The following is a 20,884-nucleotide window of genomic DNA, read 5'->3' as shown; positions in this document are numbered from 1 at the left end:
GTCTCTTGTGATGTTCTTGTTTAATTGTTGGCTTGGGATCTATAATGTGGACCTTGATCTAACTTTGGTTTTATAGGATGTTGTGGTGTGTACGTTAGCCAAAGCTTGAACACGAGTGTGGTTCCCAAAATACCCATACTTGCTATATGTGTCGAGTTCTTGATTTTATTGATATGATGTTTATGATAGAACAACATGCTAGTTATGGACTAGGAATCTTCAAGAATTGCATGATAGAATTACCTGTTGTATGATGCCTGATAGCCTAGGAGTGCCTTTTGTATGAAATTGATATCATTACTCTAGTTTATTAGTGTATGCATCATAGTCATACATAACTAAGATTTTATAGCCTGAGAATTTTTGGTTTTGTCTTATTTCCTATTCCTTATTTGTTTGTGGGCTTAGGGTAGAATTAGGTATTCAACTGTCTATAGGATCCAGTGTTATGTATGAATAGCATAATGAGTGCTTCAGGGTTGGTGAAATTTCATGGGTGAGTATATGTGTGAGTAGCTGACCTGATACGGAGTGTTTAGCCACTCACAAGAGATTGTGGATAGGATGTATGTGTATCCTAGTTGTGGCATTTGTGTTTGGCGGTTGTGATGATCCTTGAGAAAAATACGGGTACGTTTGGAAGGTAGTATGGGCCCGTAATACTGAAAGCACAGGACCTATATGCACAACAAGGAAATCACAAACCCCAATGAATTAAGACTAGTTACGTGATTGTAGCAATGTATAACATGGCATTTTGATATATTTTGGTTTTTTTTTTCAGTATGGTGTTTACGAGGGGATCTGGTTTCGGTTTTAGAGTGTGTAGCCAGGATAGTACAGGGTGGACTGATGATCAGATTCAGGAGATCATCGCCACTGACGTGGCTGTTGCTGTTTAGAGGTCTATACCAGAGATGTTTTGGTCTATCAAGGCTGCCATGATTGAGATTTTTGATGATCGGTATGCTTCTCTTTCGGATATTGTTCTTACTATAGTCACCAATGCGATTTCTACAACAGGGATTCGAGGCGAGAGATCTTTCCAGTACCGGGACTTTGACAATACGAAGCCCCCAGAGTTTGATGGGGGTGGGGGACCCGATTTTAGAGATGAGATGGCTGTCTAATATGAAGGTTTTTTTATTCACATGCTCTGTCCCTTCCGAACAAAAGGTCAAGTGTGCCATGAAGCTTCTCAGTTTGGGGGAGAAGAATTAGTGGAGATTGGTGACTATCGCTTACACTTTTGAGTAGAGAGCAGATGTTACCTAGAAGCAGTTCTCGGAGATGTTCCATACGAGGTATGTTCCCTTAGTGGAGAGGGGGAGGTTGGCTTAGGAGTATTTGGATTTGATGCAGACTACTGAGATGATGGTGGAGATCACCAAGATGTTTACGGAGAGGGCTTTCTTCTTCCCAGAGTTTGCTGCCTCTGATTATGCTCATATGAATCGGTACTTGAGTATACTCAAGATGGATATTCGTCAGTTTGTATCTACCCATGAATACAGTACCTTCACTGAGCTTCATGATGTCGTGAGGAGGAGAGAGATATAGATAGAGACCCATGAAAGGGAGCAGCGTCAGGTTCCGGTTCAGCCCAACCTACAACAAAGCGGTTCAAGTCTTCTTGCCGAAGTTCAGGATTAACTGATGGGAGGTGCAGATTATTTGTATGTCACAAGAATGGCAAGGAGGTCCATTTTAGTTGAGATTTTAGGTGAAGTGTGCAAGTTTGTTTCTTTTGTGGCCAGGAAGGCCACATCAGAGCTCGTTGTCCTTTTCTCATTTTCAGTGAGGTGTTAGATCCCTCACCCCTAGCTTGGTAGTTACTCGACGATCATCATGGGACGTTCGGAGTCCTGGAGACCGAGATTTGATGTAGCAGTTCTTCTATTTAGCAATTGATGTGGTATTGGTATTTATCTATAATTCCTATTTATGTTTAGAAGTTTGATTGTAACCTTGGATGATCAACTGAAGGAAATCTCCTTGTTCACTCTGTTTTAATTGAATTATTATTATGAATGGATAAATTATCTTGTCCTCGATTGTATGTGTGATGGAATTTGTGAATGTCATGTGGGTTTAGATTCTCCCGTGTATGTGGATATCAATGGTTGGGATCAAGTAGTAGGGAGCCAAAGGACTGTGATGTTGTCAAATTCCTATATATTTCAAGTGGTGGATAGTGGAACCTTATAACAAGAAGACTTGTGCCAAGGTTTGATTCTCAATCAGATTCCTCCAAGTTCAAGACTTCCGCACAACTACTAAATCTTTCGGTTTCAAATCAAGATCATCATCGCCTATTGGATTTTCCTTCAGGTCGTATTAGGTTTAATTGTGGCATCATATGTAGGGTGTTATTGTGCTTTAAACTCTAGGGTGTTAGGAGCCTAAGTTGGGTAATGTGATGAGGGCTTCCTTGTCTATTCTAGTTTGATAGGGATTGCAGGTCTAAGTCATGGCCTAAAGACCTGGTAGGATCAATTAATTTTTGTTGGCCCAAGTATTGTTGTTGGTTAGCGCATCGGGGTAGGCCTGAGTAACGTTTTCGGTTAGTGGATCAAGGTTAAGCCTGAGCATTATCATTAGATAGCTAAGCAGGATTGTCAGAGCTAAGTAGAAACACGACATAGTTTGGTATGTGACTAGTTGGTTCTCTTCATGATGGTGCACTTATGTGCAGGATTAACATGATGTAGTTTGGACGAGGGGGTTTTGAGCCAATGAAATTTATGGGTTTTTAGTTAGTTTGGTTGATGTGAGCGGTTACAACATGAAGTGGAAGCGGTAGCTCGATGTTATAAAACGTGCCTTTGTGTATGATTCAACAAGTAGTCATTACAAGCATATGAGTCAAAGTTTATCCATTCCTTTTACCCTCAAAGGGATAAAAGCGATATCTGTGGGCCCCTCGATGATTTAGTGATGACAAAACGTAAGTGCTCGGCCGGGCCTGGACTGATTTGATTTGTTCAATTAGTCGGTTATCATGAATCGGAAATCGAGAAACAACAAATGGACAGAGAGAATAATTATAATCCATGTCTCAGTCCATATGATATCAAGAATGGAGGAATATATGATCAGTTATCTAATGGATGCGTCATTGATTTGTTCAGAGTTCGACAGCGGCTTTTGAGAGCTACGATTGCTAGTCGGGTTATGAAGTCGTACTTGCAATAATAGTTTTAGACTTATCCAAGTGTGAGACTGTTGGATTAGTGTCTAAGTCCATAACTATAATTGGTATATACTTGACCCGACCCGACATGGTCCATTTGGGTTGCATGGCATCATGCATTTGGATAGACTAAAATGAGAGAAATAACACTTAAGGTTTATTAATGTATTATAAGTTCTAATGTATTAATAAGATTATTTAACTAGTATTGATCAAGAATTAATCTAAATTAATTAAGTGATCAAAAGAAGACTAATTTTATATATGAGTTGATTGTGTAAATCATCCATACTTATATAGTGGGCTAATGCTCCATGGATTAACAAGTTTAGATAAAACCCATAGGATGTTCCATGGATGCTACATGGTGTATTTGAACCCATTGATCCAAGGAAATAGAAAGCCATGATAACTAGGGTTTACCCTAATTGTGACTAACTATATAATAATCTTATTATTTGAGAAATCGGCCACTAAGTGAAGGAGTGAGGGCAAACCGATTTTCAAGTGTTCTATTTTCTATCTAATTTATTCCAAATGCATGTGATATTGTGTGAACCATTTGAGGTGTCATACTTGGGGCACTAGGCTCTCAAGCTACATGGAATCAAGCACCAACAAAGAGGTATGTCATTCTACTAGATTTTATATTATTTGCACTTCATAATATGCTAGTTAGGATAAATACCTTGGAAATTGATATTTGCATGTATAATAGAGAAAACATAGATCCAAGGTATTTAGGGTTGCATGTACACCATAAGAGTGTTAGAATGCTCAAAACCCATCAGTGGTATCAGAGCCTAGGCTTGTTTTCAATTATATTTGATGCAAACTGCTTAAAATCGAAGTTTTTTTTTGCTATCTACATAGTAGACTCACCGAGTCCATGAAGGGACTCGACGAGTCCAAGTGTAAACTCATCCAACTCGTCGAGTTTGTTCATGCACTCGACGAGTTGGACCCTTAAATAGCATATCTTCGAGTTTTGGTGTTGGAATTGGTCTACAGTCATTACTGTCACACCCCCAAACCAAGGATGGCAGAAACGTCTGGGGATGGAGGACTTCATGTACAGTATCACAACAACGTGTATAATAGTGCTCAAAGTAGAAACAACCACCATATATATAATTGCAAAAGTTACACCAAAGTATATGTTTACATGTTTCAAAAGCAATTACATTATGATGACAAAATAAATTGTTGATGGTTTAACGTCCCATCCTCAAAGCGATGAAGTTTTCCTGTTTCACTGATTTCCTGAGAATACAAGTAGTTTTAAAAAGTGTCAACACAAAGGTTGGTGAGTTCATAAGAGTTTTGTTTGAAGTAGAAACCGCTTTGCCTTGTAAAATCGATATAGTTTGATTTCCAGAAAATCCAATATTTTCTTAGTTAAGTATGAATAGAAATATTCCTATATGATGCATTAATGAACCCTAGAATGACCCGTAGAGTTCCTCTATAATCGTCCAGTGTATATAAGTTATATAAGATTTAAATTAGATAAAACATTGAATATAGTGGGTCTGCCCTAGGTCCACAACCCAACGAGGAACAGGAGATGAGGCGGGCACCACCAATTCTAGGCCAATCAAGATTAAATTCTTATATGACTCAAACATATACGCTCAGCGACTATAGTTGAAGTCTAACAATTCTAGAGGAAGTATAGTTTTAATATCATAATAACTTTGTATAGAGACCTGGCACTTTGTATTTGTACCCATATAGATAAAAAGGTGATTTTAAATCGACGTAAAACTCATTTAGGTTTTAAAAATAAAATCCTGTAAATTTATGGATTGTTATATCCCTATGTGAGTCGTTATAATCATACTATGATTATGTGAACCTGCCACGACGTTCTCAGTGTCGCGAAAAATGAAATGACATTTGTCACCCGTAGACCTGCAGGTCCAACTGTAGCTAGCAGCAAGGTGTGGGGTGTCAATCCCAATATAGATCTATATACAAGTATCACGTTCTCCCTCAAGGAGATTCTGATTATAACTACCAGGAATTATATCCCGCACTCGGACGTACGGGGAGAGAGAGAGAGAGAGAGAGAGAGTCTCACAATATAGGGTAACAAGTTTACGTGCAATGTGTGTGAATATAAATCTTTCTTGTATGAATGTACCCTTCTTGTACGAGTGCGTTGAGTGATGTATCATAAACTATACCTATTATAGTTTATCTAAAATGTATGTAATATGTATGAACCCTTTTATGGAAATGTATTAGTGTTATAAATATATTCAAACTATACTTTTTATAGTTAAATAATACGTGTTCCAAAATGAATGAATAATATTTAATATGAATGTCTTAGTTTCAGCTCATAATGATAATCTAATAAGGAAACACATTCAAATATTTGAACTTATGATTATACACTTTGCTCAACATAATACAAAGTGTTATGATATTTACATGCTGTTGACTAACTTTAGCCATTCTGCCCTGTTTTTGGAAAAATCATAGAAAAATCATACGAAGTCGGAAACTAGATCCGTAAATTCTGAGAGTCCAAAAAATGTGTCTAGTTTACTCATAATTTTTATCACAATTTTTAATGACCTCCAACTTGGGTGAAAAAGTCCAAAATCATAGACTGGTCCGGATTGTTGTTTGAAATGATAGGCAGTTTTGTAAAAATCACCATAAATTGAAGAAAAATCGTATGGAGATGTGCAAGTAGCCATTTTAAAGCTAAAAACTTGAACTATTTGAACCTTGTACAGTTTTGAAAACAAAAATGTTTAAGACTCCCAAAACAGTCCGTGAATGGAGTTGAACTTTTCTGATGAAGGCTGTTAGAAAAAGTTACGGGAAACTTTTGAGAGAGATTTGGGAGAGATTTCTCACACTTGGAGAGATTTGGGAGAGATTTGACATTCTTGGAGATATTTCTCATACAGAGAGATATTTGAGAGAGATTTCACATGCTTAGAGGGATTTGGGAGAGATTTGACATTCTTGGAGAGATTTCTCATACAAAGAGATATTTGAGAGAGGTTTCACATACTTGTAGAGATTTGGGAGAGATTTTACATAGAGAGAGATAGAGTGAAAACGATTGAGAGAGGTTCCGTGTGGGACAGTTGTAAGTGTCCGACATCGCAATGCATGGTTCGTAACCCTGTTAAGCCTCATTTAAGGATCTTACACACTCCCGATGAGTAAGCATCATTGTTTTATCGGTTTGGCTTGCCACTTACCGCAGCTTTTAGGTTAAAGAGATCTAGTTGCACGTAGTTTTCGATTTATGTTTTCTTATCAGAATAGCGAGTTGTTTAGTAAATACTGAACGTAAGTCCAAGTACACAAGGGTTAGTTGAGCTGACCGGTTTGACTTGTTGACTTTATTTGACTTCGAATTGACTAGAATTTGACGGTTGTCACATCATCCCCCCGTTAAAGGGAATTTCGTCCCGAAATTTGCACTTCGAATGGGGATCCAGGGATTTAGGGGAAAGATGGGGATAACTTTTCGTAGTATAAGAATTTGATTATGGTGAGGAATAACTCGCCCGATGTCACATGATTACTACTATGCATGCTTTAATCGATGCTAGATTTAGCATATAAAGAAATTCGGGATTTAAATGTCGATGTTAGAAACACGTACTGATATTTACGGGCAGTTCCGGAGTGGTTTCTCCTACGGTAGTGATCCTTAGTATCCTCCCGTCTGTACCAGAGTTCTTTATGATTGGACAGTCCTTTCTAAGGTGTCCAATCTCGCTGCATTGATGACATATCTGGCTTGCACTAGCATTGGTGGTGGAAGTGAGGTGTTTAGTTAGAGTCACATGGACACGTGTGCCCTCCTCATTCATCCACTTCGAAACTTTCGTTTTATGGGGTCCGGTTTTCCCATCAACCTTGTGTGTAGGGTTTGTCCCGATACCAGGGATTTGAGGAATTGGTCGTGCTGCTGCTGAAGGGGCAGGAGTTGCCACTTGTTGCTGTTGCATGGCAAGTTTTTGGGATCGTTGATGCTTCTTTTGAGCTCGGCGATTTCGTTTCCTCTTCTCGGTTTTACGACTTTGTAAGTCCGAGACTGTTGTCCTTTGTTGGCTTCCAAGATCGATACAACAATCGAAATTTTCAATTCCTTTGTCAGTCGTGATTGCGTCGTTAGTGTGGAGGTTTGTAAGGACAGCTGTCACAGCAACTGTTACCGCGGCTTGAAATGTTGCGGCGTCGATATGAAGGTTAGGGGCTTCATTGTTCGGCTGACTATTTCCGGATGATGACATGACTCTGTAATGCGAAAGACAAGGAAATTGTGAGTGACTAAGGTTGGCTCTGTATTATTTTGGTTTTGACTAAAGATAAGTTATTATACATGAAAACTTAACATATACACATTATGATATAACCAAGACTGGGCGGATAGTAAAATGTGTGATTCTCCTTTAGTTTCACATCCCAACGAGGAAAAGAAACTAGGTTAGAAATCTCACATTCTATTGTCTACCAAGTCTTCGTTATATATAACTGGGGAATGTATATGTCAGGAAATCATAACAAATAACATTCTTACTAATCCTTCTTGATGAACTAGAATTCCTAGTAAGGGCTATCATTGAACCTAGATGTATTTCGATTGTCCACCTATAGAGTAGAAGTAAGTTCAGAGAATGATCTAATGATGTTTGTCGTTCAAACCGGGTTCCATTGGTTGGTGAATAACATGATTCAACTTTTGAAAGAAAATTAGGAATGATCCCGGAGCTAGATTACTCTAGTCCAACAACTTGACTAAAGTGGGCTTCAGGTAGACTCATTAGGAAGTATTTGAGCAAAGAGTGTCACGGAATTCATCTGACTGAGAACGTCATTGATGTTTATGATATAGCAAATTGGGAATAATTGACCTTGGAGAGGGTCTTACATCACATCCGGAGTAGGAGAGTTTTGGCCGCCTAAAGGCCTAACTAAAAGTACTTACAGTACAAGATGGTTTCATATAGAATGCCACATAGGACATAGATAGGGAAAAGAAAAAAAAAATTCTTGTTAATAGGGAAAGGAAGTAAGGCATCTACTACTAGCGGCGATCACCCCTTTGGTGAACCCTCAGTTCAGTTAGTTGCCACTCCATATCAGGCGGGTGCCTTTTGTATACACTCTGGCGTACTCAGAGTTCTATAACTTCGGTTCGTGTTTCTGCCTGTGCTCGCAGCAAGGTTATAGGGTCTCTCTTAGACAATTCACGAGTGTGTTCAAGGCGATTGGTGCGGATCGTATGTATTCTTGTATTTGCATCAACCTCTGCGATACTATGGAGAGTTGTTCTATCCTGAATCTCGTTTCGGGCAACTCTACGGACTAGGATTGGAAAAATTTTATCTGTTGAGCTTCCTTCGTTCATGTTGTAGAAGCTTCGTTCTTTATTAAACGACATATGTTGGTCTTGTTCTTCGCTCCATGTTTCCAAGCACTCTACCCAAGGAGGCGTCGGGCCTTGAAAGTCGGTCGAGGGTTGGGATTCGGAACAAGAGTTCTCCACTTCAGGGTCGGAGTCAGAACCATCAGCATAGCCTTCAGCTTGGTGACCATCTACAGGGGTTGGGTAATCATTCTCTGGCTCCTCTCCGAGCCATTTGGTATTGTCGTGGTTAGGGTAGTACGGGTCATCGTGTGGATGGAATCCAGCCATGATATCTTCGCGAGAAATGGGGATATAAGAAATAACTAAGCAAACGTACTAATTAGCTAATTATACGATGATCTTTCTCAGGTACTTCAACATATTGTTTAGTGCATACTAGTTATATGTATTCGTGACAGGATAGACCTTCGAATAAGCGACCCTAACTCTAAATCCCCAATCCAACGAGAACAGGAAGTAGAGCAAAGATCCACAGATTCTAAGTCTATGACGTCCTGGATACATAAAATTTTAATGTATCCACTAAGCAACTATTGACCTATTGATAAAGATCTATTTAGTTCTCACATATGAAATTCTAATAATGCCAAAATACCCCTATGGTATTTCATTGTGGTAGTGTTGGTAAGTTTTTAGACTTGTTTCCACATCACAACCATTCTTGGGCATATGTTAATCACTCCTCGGACCAGCATAGTTGATCATGCTATGCCACTCCCAAGACTGACCATACATCCCCAGGCTTACCTGTGATATCCAACAATCATTACTTTTGTTTTGTCCTAAAATGATGCTGACCTTAGTATGTATGCATGCATGTATACTTTTAACAAAAGTTATTTATTCTTAAAGGTATAGTGGTTTTGAAATCATAAAATCAGAGACCTTAGTCCCAATGCATTTATAGTTTGTATATCTTATGTGGTTCGATATACTTAGCTCACTATAAACAATGCTCTGATACCAATCTGTCACACCCCCAAACCAAGGATGGCGGAAACGTCTGGGGGTGGAGGACTTCATGTACAGTATCACAACAACGTGTATAATAGTGCTCAAAGTAGAAACAACCACCATATATATAATTGCAAAAGTTACACCAAAGTATATGTTTACATGTTTCAAAAGCAATTACATTATGATGACAAAATAAATTGTTGACGGTTTAACGTCCCATCCTCAAAGCGATGAAGTTTTCCTGTTTCACTGATTTCCTGAGAATACAAGTAGTTTTAAAAAGTGTCAACACAAAGGTTGGTGAGTTCATAAGAGTTTTGTTTGAAGTAGAAACCGCTTTTCCTTGTAAAATCGATATAGTTTGATTTCCAGAAAATCCAATATTTTCTTAGTTAAGTATGAATAGAAATATTCCTATATGATGCATTAATGAACCCTAGAATGACCCGTAGAGCTCCTCTATAATCGTCCAGTGTGTATAAGTTATATAAGATTTAAATTAAATAAAACGTTGAATATAGTGGGTCTGCCCTAGGTCCACAACCCAACGAGGAACAGGAGATGAGGCGGGCACCACCAATTCTAGGCCAATCAAGACTAAATTCTTATATGACTCAAACATATACGCTCAGCGACTATAGTTGAAGTCTAACAATTCTAGAGCAAGTATAGTTTTAATATCATAATAACTTTGTATAGAGACCCGACACTTTGTATTTGTACCCATAGAGATAAAAAGGTGATTTTAAATCGACGTAAAACTCATTTAGGTTTTAAAAATAAAATCCCGTAAACTTATGGATTGTTATATCCCTATGTGAGTCGTTATAATCATACTGTGACTATGTGAACCTGCCACGACGTTCTCAGTGTCGCGAAAAATGAAATGACATTTGTCACCCGTAGACCTGCAGGTCCAACTGTAGCTAGCAGCAAGGTGTGGGGTGTTAATCCCAATATAGATCTATATACAAGTATCACGTTCTCCCTCAAGGAGATTCTGATTATAACTACCAGGAATTATATCCCGCACTCGGACGTACGGGGAGAGAGAGAGAGAGAGAGAGAGAGAGAGAGAGAGAGAGAGTCTCACAATATAGGGTAACAAGTTTACGTGAAATGTGTGTGAATATAAATCTTTCTTGTATGAATGTACCCTTCTTGTACGAGTGCGTTGAGTGATGTATTATAAACTACACCTATTATAGTTTATCTAAAGTGTATGTAATATGTATGAACCCTTTTATGGAAATGTATTAGTGTTATAAATATATTCAAACTATACTTTTTATAGTTAAATAATACGTGTTCCAAAATGAATGAATAATATTTAATATGAATGTCTTAGTTTCAGCTCATAATGATAAACTAATAAGGAAACACATTCAAATATTTGAACTTATGATTATACACTTTGCTCAACATAATACAAAGTGTTATGATATTTACATGCTGTTGGCTAACTTTAGCCATTCTGCCCTGATTTTGGAAAAATCATAGAAAAATCATACGAAGTCAAAAACTAGATCCGTAAATTCTGAGAGTCCACAAAATGTGTCTAGTTTACTCATAATTTTTATCACAATTTTTAATGACCTCCAACTTGGGTGAAAAAGTCCAAAATCACAGACTGGTCCGGATTGTTGTTTGAAATGATAGGCAGTTTTGTAAAAATCACCATAAATTGTAGAAAAATCGTATGGAGATGTGCAAGTAGCCATTTTAAAGCTAAAAACTTGAACTATTTGAACCTTGTACAGTTTTGAAAACAAAAATGTTTAAGACGCCCAAAACAGTCCGTGAATGGAGTTGAACGTTTCTGATGAAGGCTGTTAGAAAAATTTAGTTATGTTCTTAGTATTTTAACTTGTATTCCCCCCCCCCCCCCTGAAAACTTGAGAAAACATGAAAATTTAGGGGTATGAACTCACCTTGAGTGATTTCAGTAGGTAAGTGTTGAAGAAGAGAAGTGTTTAACCCAAGAACACTTGAAGAATCTCTTGAAGATTCGAAGCTCTAACGCTAATATGATGGAGTTTGTGTAAGATATTCATGATTTGAGTAGAATGAAGTGAAATAATCATAAGGAGGATGAATTCTACTTACTAAGAGTGGAAGAACACGTGAAGATCAGCCTTGAATCTCGAGTTTGGAGTGGGAAAAGTTTGAGAGAAAGTGGTGTTTGATACTTAGTGAAATGAGGGCAAATGAGAGAAAATGAGGAGAGAGGATGTTTGTTCCAGCTCTAAAAACATGGGAATGAGTGTAAATTGAGTGGAAATGACATTGATGTGACCTAGGTAAGGTGGGGAGGTGTGGTTAGTCAAAGAGTGTGTGTGGGGTGGTTGCTTGTGACATTGGATAAGGCAAAGTCAACACTCCACCTTTAATAATTCACCCATTTGATTTTTATTATTTAAATAATGATTTTCATCAAAATATGTTTAAATTATAAATATTTAGAGTTTATTATGTTAAAATATAATTTCTGGAGAAAATCCTGCTTTAAAATCATGAAAAACGGGCTTAAAATGTTAAAAATATCAAAAATGGGCTAAAAGTGGCAAATATGCGAAATTCTGGCCGAGGCTCGGCCTTCTGGTGCTGAACCGAGAGAGAGAGAGGCAGAAACCGAGAGGGAGGAAGAGAGGAAGGAAGGAGCCGAGAGGGGGAAGGAGAGAACAGAGAGGCGCGAGACAGAGCGAGAGAAGGGAAGAGACAGAGAGGCGGAACAGATAAGGTGACCGAGAACCGAGGCTCGGTCCTCGCGCCCATAGCCAACAGAGGCTCGGTTCGGAGATAGAAGGTGAGAAGGTCAGAACCGAATGAACTGTAGTGAACAGTAATGAACAGTACCTTCGGTTCGGTTGATGAACAGTACTTTCGGTTCGTTTTGGGTTCCTTGCTCTCGGGTTCGGTTCTTTGTTCTCGGGTTCGGTTCCTCCTGGGCGAGGTTCGGCCCTGAGAGGACCTTCGGCTCAGGAGGGTTCGGCTCAGGAGGGTTCGGTTCGGCTCAGGAGGGTTCGGTTCGGTTCCTTTTACTCTCAGTCCCTAAGAGGACCTTCGGGTCCTAAGAAGCTTCTCTCTTGGTTTCGGTTCCTAAAGCCTATTTTTCTCGTTTTCGCCCCGTTTTAAGCCGTTTTTGACCCGGTTAAGGGCCGGAATGACCTGAATGATTCCAAAAAGTTACGGGAAACTTTTGAGAGAGATTTGGGAGAGATTTCTCACACTTGGAGAGATTTGGGAGAGATTTGACATTCTTGGAGAGATTTCTCATACAGAGAGAGATTTGAGAGAGATTTCACATGCTTAGAGGGATTTGGGAGAGATTTGACATTCTTGGAGAGATTTCTCATACAAAGAGATATTTGAGAGAGGTTTCACATACTTGGAGAGATTTGGGAGAGATTTGACATAGAGAGAGAGAGAGATAGAGTGAAAACGATTGAGAGAGGTTCCGTGTGGGACAGTTGTAAGTGTCCGGGATCGTAATGCATGGTTCGTAACCCTGTTAAGCCTCGTTTAAGGATCTTACACACTCTCGATGAGTAAGCATCATTGTTTTATCGGTTTGGCTTGCCACTTACCGCAGCTTTTAGGTTAAAGAGATCTAGTTGCACGTACTTTTCGAGTTATGTTTTCTTATCAGAATAGCGAGTTGTTTAGTAAATACTGAACGTAAGTCCAAGTACACAAGGGTTAGTTGAGCTGACCGGTTTGACTTGTTGACTTTATTTGACTTCAAATTGACTAGAATTTGACGGTTGTCACAATTACCTTTGACTGTTTTAGACTTATAAAACCTATTTTTTTATGTGGTAATGATTATGCTAAACCAATTTCAATGCTATAATCAAAGTTTCAAGTTTTATATGTGTTTATGTAATTCTTGAAAAAAATTGTTGATTGTGAGTGTTCATGCTTATGAGTTTTGTTAGATCATAGAAATTATGTGCAAATTGTTTGTTAGTATAATTCATGATATTGATGAAATTGTATGGAATCCATAACTTGTCCTCAAGTTATGGATTACCAAAAGTTTTTTTGTGTTGCATTGTTATATGAGTAATTTAGATTAATGAAAAAAATTGTGTTTTAGTTGTTTTCAATCCAAATTAATCTAGAGTTAGTTCATAAAATATGTTTTTGTAACTTGTCTTCAAGTTATATGAAAAGTCATATGTATGAATATGAAAACTCATAAATGTGTCATATGTTACATAAAAGATGAAAAGTCTTTTTCATTAAATGATTTTATGACTCCATAACTTGTCCTCAAGTTATGGATGTTGAAAAGTCACTTCCTTAAAATTGTTATTAAAAGATAAGGAGTTACATGAAAATGAAGAGTCTTCATTTTAATGTACATTGAACTCATAAGTTATGAAATGAAAAGTCTTGAATAGTTTCAAAACTTGCCCTCAAGTTTTGGAATTTGTAAAGTCACCCCCATGTACACTTTAATTCCAAACCCTAGAATTTTAAAAGTTTAAAATTCAACTCTTATACTATTATTATAATTTTAATTATATAGATATGTATAAGATAAAGTCAATCTTACCATTAGTAGGCCTCATTCACAAAGCCGGTCTATAAGGGGGGTATAAGGTTACTGACTATAAAATGGCAGTTTAATGGGTGTCCACTCTCACCCACCACTTCCTTAACTAGTGGAGGGTCGTTAGCTGAACGGGTAGGAAAGGACTATAATTCTCCCTTCATTAAAAGTATAATGATAAATACTAAGGAACTAAACACTTATAAATTCCCAATCTTAGTTACTTTAGGAAAATGTGAAAATGGTGCTAACCCATGAAATTACACTTTGTACCTTACCAAGTCGTTAGTGGACACTAATAAGGACTAGTAAGAATGGAAAATGGTGACTTAGGTTTTATCATTGATCGGTGGAGCGCGTGTAGTTAACTGGCACATCGATTAGGTGATAAAATTAAGGGTACCAAGTCAATTTGCATGGTTATTCACACCTTATTTGTGATCCTCGACATCCCAGTCACAAACTTGAGAGGGCACAATCAAGATTCAAACATGCCATTGAAAGTTCAATGTATCTCAATTGATCTAGGAGTTTCAAATCCAATTAAAACTTAATTATATTTCGTTTTTCATGGTGGAAATTGATAAATCGTCATTTACCTACCTACAAATATTTTATAGCTTGGATTACGGCATCCTTTTTACAAGTTATAAAATAGTTTGTTGGGTCCTAACCTTAATATTTCATATTGGGTGTTATATTAAGGATTTAAATCAACTAAACTTGAATTTCTCCCATTATAGTTGTCTCGTTAAAACATCTATGGTCTTCCCAAATCTTTAGTAACAAGCTTCCTAATGAAGATGATATCCCAAATGGCAACCAAGGTGAAAGATCAATCCCTTTTGTTGCGCATTAGCGGGACTGGAAATCATACTTCACTTCCTCCACCTACTTCAATAATTCTCCCTATCCCACAAGTTTCAAGACATGAATAGTTCTAAGTCACTCAATCCCTATTGGCGATCAAAGTCTATATGTTCTTACATCTTAGAGGTTAAGCAACATATTGACAAGCCGGGAGATTTGAGTGTCAAAGTCTTGAGGAAAGTTGGCTATTGACTAGGTTCTTTAGTCACTTCCTGATAACAGACTATGACATGACCCTTAATGATCTTACATGTTTGCTTGCTGATGCTGAATCAGCAATGATTTGGAGCATTAGTAAAGCAAATTAGATTGGAACATCTACTTCCCAAACCTATTTGGACATTGACATTGGTGACATTAGAAGTCCAGAAAAGCTTTCTCTTCCCAATTGAAAGGGGTCGGCCATGGTCAAGTCGTTTGACCTAATGGTAAAGAGAAAGGCTAAGTTTGTGATAGTCTCGTATACCATTTCCAAAGAGTCCATTTATTTCTTTTGCCAATAAAAGGGACATTGGTTGCCAAGCTGCCTAATTTACCTGAAATTTCATAAGGAAGGTAAAGTAAAAAGGTTTGACTTTGCTTCGGGTAAACTGCATTATCTAACTCTATTAAGTTTTTCTGAGATTCTTAATACATGATGTAATGTAATTATATTTTGATGTTTTGGAAGAATCAAAGGAAGCTTATAGTATGATTATGTTGATCCTGATAGCGAAGATAGATTTCGATAACATGGTCCAATGATTAGAATTTTGAGCTGCTGCATAAGAGTTATGATTTATATTGCTTAGGAATAGACAATAAAATGTTTTTCATATGTATTTGCATTGTAAGGATATGTTTTTCTGCAAGTTTTTAAAATAGTTTTATTTATTTATTTTAAGTATCCTTAAAATGGTATTTGGGAAAAATGTTGCTTATATGATTCCATTCCTAGCAATATTGGAAAATGGATTTGATTCTTTTGTTTGTGTTAAGTGTCATAATTTATCAAATAAGGAAAGATTCTCATCACCGAAGTTTCAATTAGATAGAAACTTGGAATCATGCAAATTGTATTGTGTGATGAATAAGAATTTTCATCTTTGGTAAATTACGACTAATTCCTTGTTCACATTCGCATGTGAGTCAAACGAAGGACTAAAGGATCGGGTACATTAGGTGTAACGCCCGTAGATTAGGGCTAGTCAATTTAAGGACAATAAGCATCAAAAATGACTTTTTTATGGAAGATTATTTTGAAGGAATAATCTAAAGTAAGTTGTAGTATATGTTACAACGATTCCGTACATATAAAGAACGCCGAAATCCGAGTTATAACGAAGAAGTTATGACCTGTCGAAGTTTCGCGACAGAACCGGCACGACACAGTGGGAGGTAAAAAAGTGAATTTACACTAGAGCTATATTTAGCCTTAGATATCTAAACCAAAGTCGTAGAGTTCGTTAAACCGTGAGCGTGCATAAAAAGAACATCCAAATATGATTTCGTATGAGGAAGTTATAATTTTTGTAAGTTTCGACTTAGTGGTGTGTAGCCTGAATACTCGACTTGAGATCGAGAGGTTTTTAGCCAAATCAATCTAAATAAGAATCGAAGATCTCGTCGATAGTCCAACGGTAAAATGACAGACAAAAACGGACGTCAGATTAAGAAGTTATGGATTTATAATGGAGTTTCCTATCCCGGCCTACTAAAAATAAATAATAAAAATAAAATCAAAATCAGCCGATGGAGTCAAATCGAAAGTTGTAGAGCTTAGTCTCACCTACGCATGGATATAAAGAACATCAAAAACGGAGTTTGTATGATGAAGATATGAATTTTTGAAGTTTTTAAATAATTCAAATATATTAATTTAAATATAAAATCGGAGGCATTCACACGTCGGTCCTATCCACCCGGTACGCCCAACGTACATGTCGACGGAGGATTACGCCCAACATAATTTGGGGTTATGCCCAATGTAACTCGGGGTTTCAGCCCCTAAAATAGAACATAAGTGCTTCCGATTTCTTTGCTCATTTCTTCCTTTCTCTCTCGTTTTTGCATCGTTTTGCGTGCAAGAAATACCCCGAAGCCCCAGTATTAATATTGAGCCCCGAAGATCCCAAGAAGTGAAATTCCCGAGCCGAAGCTCTGCTCGCGAGAAGCCCGGTTTTTTCTAAGATCTTACAAATCTACCGAATAATACTACTTTTACAAGTCGTAGTGCTGTCCGAGCATCGTCTAATCAAGTGAGTGTGTGGTTACTTTCATCTAACACACAAATATAAAGTATTAGCTATGAAATACAGGTTATGTGTTATTTATTATTTGTCTATTTCAGATGGGCTTGGAATTGATGTTTTTATACGGGTGTTAAATGATTCAAACTATATATGTATTTTATATCTACAAAATATGTTGGGTAGAACATGGGTAGATGAAATAGTGGCAACTATGGAGTTAGCGCCTATTGTATAAACATTGGTGACTATGGAGTTAGCGCCTATTGTATAAACCTTGGTGACTATGGAGTTAGCGCCTATTAAAGTCAACCTTGGTGACTGTGGAGTTAGCGCCTATTAAAGTAAACCTTGGCGACTATGGAGTTAGCTCATGTTGAGTAAACCTTGGCAACTATGGAGTTAGTGCTTTTTGAGTAAACCTTGGTGACTATGGAGTTAGCCCCTATTAGCTATGGAATTAGTATCTAATTGATAAACTTTGGCAGCAATGGACTTCGTGCCAATTCCTTACGTAAATCCTTAAGAATGAATGAATGAATGATAATTGGTTCTTAGGGTAAACCTTAAGAAATAAAGTAGATAATGGGGATAGGTATTTAGGTTGATTGTTTCATGATTGAATATAATATATTATGTATATTTGTGGGTTGAAAACCCTATATGCTCACCAGGCTCCCAAGCCATCTGGGCAGCCAAGAATGTTGAGACCCAAATAACGGAAAAGGGTCTGGAAAGAGCTGAAGTTGGAGAGAAAAGGAAACATGAAGGATCTTCGATGATCAACAAAGAAAGCAAATTCTTGAAATCTGGGGGAAGAGATGAAGCTAAGGGGTGTGAGAAGTGTAAAAAGAAACACTTCGGGAAATGTAGCGAGGAAATGACTTCCTACATATGTGGGAAGACAGGGCATTATGCCAACAAGTGTGTGCCTATCAAGATGGTGTGTGATATGTGCATAATTAGCCATATGTTTAGTATAGATTTTTATTTATTTTTAGCTAAATATGTGCATAATGTGGACAAAAGGTATTTAATAATGCTTAAATTGTGTTTTCAGTCCAAAAGTCATGCTTGGAAGTAAAAAAGGAATAAGGAGAAGCAATTAGAGACCAAAGAATGAAGAAAAGGAAAACACCCACACTTACTCGGCGAGTCCACGGACCAACTCAGCGAGTTCATGAAAATGTTCTCGAAGAAAAGTCAAAAATCCTTGCTGTACACGTATTTTGCACGCCTACTCGGCGAGTTGGGGGACCTACTCGTCGAGTTGCCCCTGTTTTGTGATAACTATAAATATTGGATCTTAATCCAAATTGGAAACTTTTTCTGACTTTTTGGAATTACACCTGCGATTGAAGAACCCTTTGGAGACCTGAAGAAACCTAAACTTTGAGCTTTTGAAGACTCAAGGTGAATTAGGTTATATTTTCCACTTAATCTTAGGATTGAAACATGTTTAGCTTAGTTAAATTCATGTTTGAGCTTGTTTCCACTGTAATCATGAGATAAATTCATATTGTTTCTGTTTAGGAAAAACCAAGTTACTCCAATGGTTTAATTATTACTTTTATTGATTGTTTATTGGTGATTTTATTAAAGTAAGTTTGTTAATGGACCTTATGCATTAACCACATCTATTTTCTGTTAATTGGAAGACAATTAAGCTGCATGCACATCTCTTAGTTGTTAACTTCATAAGTTTAAGTGAACACTTTATCATATGTCTAGGAATAATGAACATGAAACTAGGATTAACTAGAGAATGGGTAAATTAATGTGTGAGCTTGTTTGAGAAATCAACAAACAAGAGGTTAATTGAAACACCAACTTGATTAACCAATTACAAATCTTATTTAATCCAAATAATTGAACTAGGGAATTAATTAGTTTAAACAATTGGCCACTGCTTGAATTGATTAATTGTCTAAGGGTTAGTAATAGTGAACATGAATCTAACCACTCTAGTTGGTAACCAATAACAATTAATTTATAATATTATTATACAAATACTCATAGGAGTGAATTGGTTGGACCTAAACAGAAACTCTTTATCAAATTTGATGAAATTTTACTTGTTTTTAGTTGTTAGTTAATCACTTGTTAGGTGGTGTGTTTAAGTTTCTAGTCTTGTAAAACTAGAGAAAAACCATTACTTTTGTTACTTGCTTAGTTAAAATTAGCTATTAGTTTAATTTCCGCTCCCTGAGTTCGATACTCTACTTATCCAACTATACCACTAAAAGACAGGTTCGCTGCCTTTGTGTGCTAAATTTAAAATTTAAAAGTTGGAATAAAAGGAGTGCATTTAACACACATCAAGTTTTTGGCGCCGTTGTCGGGGAACGGTTCAAAAATTAAGTCTAATTCCTAATTTTATCGATCCTCTGTGTGAGTTTTCTTGCACAAAGTTAATTTCTTTAGTAATTTAGTAAGTAGGTTAGGTTTTAGAAATTATGAGTATTTTTTTTTTGAAAATTTTCCTTTAGTTTTAATTTTTTTTTTAAAACAGGCTACTCACCGAGTGCACTCGCACCTACTCGGCAAGTACCATGTTGTTTGGTAGTTATTTTTCATTTAGTCCAGTTTCATTTTTTGTTCTTTTTACGTGTTTTTCTTATTTTATTGCATGACTTTCATGACCAGAGGATCCAACACTCCGCTGGTACCCCCTCTTGAAGACCTGGAATCCGCGTTGAGAAAGAACGAAGGCAAAGACGTGGAAAGCTCGAATACACCTAAGAAGTTGCATTTGTCTAACTTGAAGACTGTTTTTGGGAAGAAGAAGAGCAGCAAATCAGGAGCATCCAACGCATCTTTAGCAAGCGAAGACCCGATCAAAGAAGACACCGAGTACAAAACTAAGGAAGAAGAAGAACCTACATACGGGCACGACTCCGATTCTGACGACAAGTTAGCTCTTACCATGGCTAACATTGATGAAATCCCCATAGGGGAATGGAAGAAGAGGATATGCAATAACACTGGACCGGGACTTGTGCAACCTACAATTCCCGCAACTGCTACTTTTGAGCTCAAGGGTCACATCCTTGCTCAACTTAAGGAGATCCCCTTCACCGGAAAAGACCACGAAGATGCTTACAAACACTTGGAGGAAGTTAATGATGTAGCTGATTATCTCAATGTTCCAAATGAGCCTCGGGAAACTCATCTACTTCGCATGCTTTCGGTTACTTTGAAGTGTGCTGCAAAGGATTGGCTCAAGTCATTGCCCCCCAGATCTATCATTACATGGGCCCAAATAAAAGAAGAGTTCATTGATCAATTTTGCCCACCATCCAAGATATCCAAGCTAAAGAAAGCCATAGCTAACTTTGAACAACAAGCTGGAGAGTCACTATATGAAGCTTGGGAGAGGTACAAGATCCTGCTAAGGAATTGCCCACATCATGACCTCAATAGTCAACAAGAAGTCTCCATCTTCTATGATGGAGTAAATGTTACAACAAGACACTTACTTGACTCGCAAGGTTCACTCACGAAGAAGGCACCTCCAGTGATAAAGCAACTAATAAAAGAATTCTCTAAGCATTCTAGAGAATACCATAATCCAAGAAATGATGTGACAAGGGGGCCGCCTATGCAGCTTCAGAAGACTTGTCAGCAGTCATGGCTATGCTAAAAACCATGGATAGGAGGATGGACAA

At 37.4% G+C, this 20,884-nt stretch overlaps 1 non-coding gene across 1 annotated transcript; it reads right to left on the bottom strand.

Annotated features, from left to right (window-relative positions):
- Positions 1 to 20,526: 20,526 nt before the first annotated feature.
- LOC145013567 (small nucleolar RNA R71) lies at positions 20,527 to 20,633 on the bottom strand. Its single transcript, XR_013665117.1, has one exon. It is a non-coding gene; the product is annotated as a small nucleolar RNA R71 (small nucleolar RNA).
- Between the last annotated feature and the right edge of the window lie 251 nt (positions 20,634 to 20,884).

Source organism: Lactuca saligna, chromosome 8, assembly GCF_052625555.1.
Source record: "Lactuca saligna cultivar CGN05327 chromosome 8, ASM5262555v1, whole genome shotgun sequence".
NCBI classification, from domain to species: domain Eukaryota; kingdom Viridiplantae; phylum Streptophyta; class Magnoliopsida; order Asterales; family Asteraceae; genus Lactuca; species Lactuca saligna.
This window is presented reverse-complemented; position numbering and strand designations above follow the sequence as displayed.